Source organism: Myotis davidii, unplaced genomic scaffold (genome assembly GCF_000327345.1).
Source record: "Myotis davidii unplaced genomic scaffold, ASM32734v1 scaffold327, whole genome shotgun sequence".
Taxonomy (NCBI): domain Eukaryota; kingdom Metazoa; phylum Chordata; class Mammalia; order Chiroptera; family Vespertilionidae; genus Myotis; species Myotis davidii.
The window spans coordinates 3,219,790-3,221,265 of record NW_006298628.1 but is presented as its reverse complement, the minus strand read 5'-3'; positions in this window follow the sequence as shown (position 1 = coordinate 3,221,265).

Sequence of the window (1,476 nt, the reverse complement as noted above, 5' to 3'; positions counted from 1 at the left end):
GTTTTGTCTCTTAACTACGGGTAAGTACCACGCGGACAAATACGATCGGGCCTCGGGGACGTTATAGCAGCGGGAGCCGATGGGCACGGCTCTGGGGGGACCCTCTGCGCCCAACAGGTCCGCCCACTCCCGCCTGCGCCCAGGGAGCCACGGCCCCAGGCCCCGCTGAGGTCTCCCAAGACAGACAGGCAAACCTGAAGCAAGACAGACGCCCTGCAGCACAGATGCTGCACAGCGGCACCGGCTTGGCCATGCTTTAGCGTCGTTGGTGGAAGTACACCAGATGGCCAGCTTTCCCTTCAGGATCCCCAAGGCCAGGGGGAAAGTCCCACTGGGGGTCAACAGGACTTACCCATTTACCCACAAAACCCTCAGGCATATACTTTACACTCAAGCACTCTCACATACATTACCCAAATAGCCCACACCTGACGTAGGTGTTATCACCCCCATTTTAAGGGAGGGAGACTCAGACCTTTTCAAGATCTTTTCTTTTTTTAAAATATAGTTTTATTGAGCCCAGCCCACATGGTTCAGTGGTTGAACTCTGACCTATGAACCAGAAGGTTACGGTTAAATTCCGGTGAGGGCACATGCCCAGGTTGTGGGCTCCATCCCCAGTGTGGGGTGCAGGAGGCAGCCGATCAATGATTCTCTCTCATCATTGATGTTTCTCTCTCTCTCTTCCTCTTTGAAATCAATAAAAAAAATTTAAAAATATATTTTTCATTGTTTCTTTGCAAGACAGATAATAAATAGATATGATGTGAGTTGCTGGTAAATGCTACAAAGAATAGCAGAGCAGGACTAGGGGTGAGGAATGTGAGGGATTGGTGGGAGCAGGGTGGAGTGCCATTTTCCTTAGTGTCACTGGGGAAAGCCTTCAAGAAGGTGACATTTGAAGACAGAGCTGAAGGAGGTGACAGAGTAAGCCATGCAAACATCTGACGAAAGCATCTACTGAAGCTCTTTCTAGGATGACTTAGAAGGCACACCTGAACCTTCCTTGCAGGCTATCAGAGTTATAATAGTGAACATTAACCAACACTAGTACAATTGGTACAATTCAGGGGTGAGGCGGGGGTTGGGGGGGGGGCAGCAGTATTTTATTTGGCTTCCAGATCACCAGAAATTATGTCCATGATCATGCCAGCTTGGTGTGTTATAAAAAAATACCAACTTGATTATTTTGATCCCTTAATATTTCTGTGAGCTAGTCCACTTAAGGGAGCTGTGTGGCTCCATGGGGAGAGGTGGGAGAGGAGTTAGAGGAGGACTGGATAAGAAGGTACTAGAGCCCTGGCTGGTTTGGCTCAGTGGATAGAGCATCAGCCTGCGTACTGAAGGGTCCCAGGTTTGATTCTGGTCAAGGGCATGTACTTTGGTTGCGGGCACATCCCCAGTAGGGTGTGTGCAGGAGGCAGCTGATTGATGTTTCTCTCTCATCGATGTTTCTGACTCTCTATCCCTCTCCCT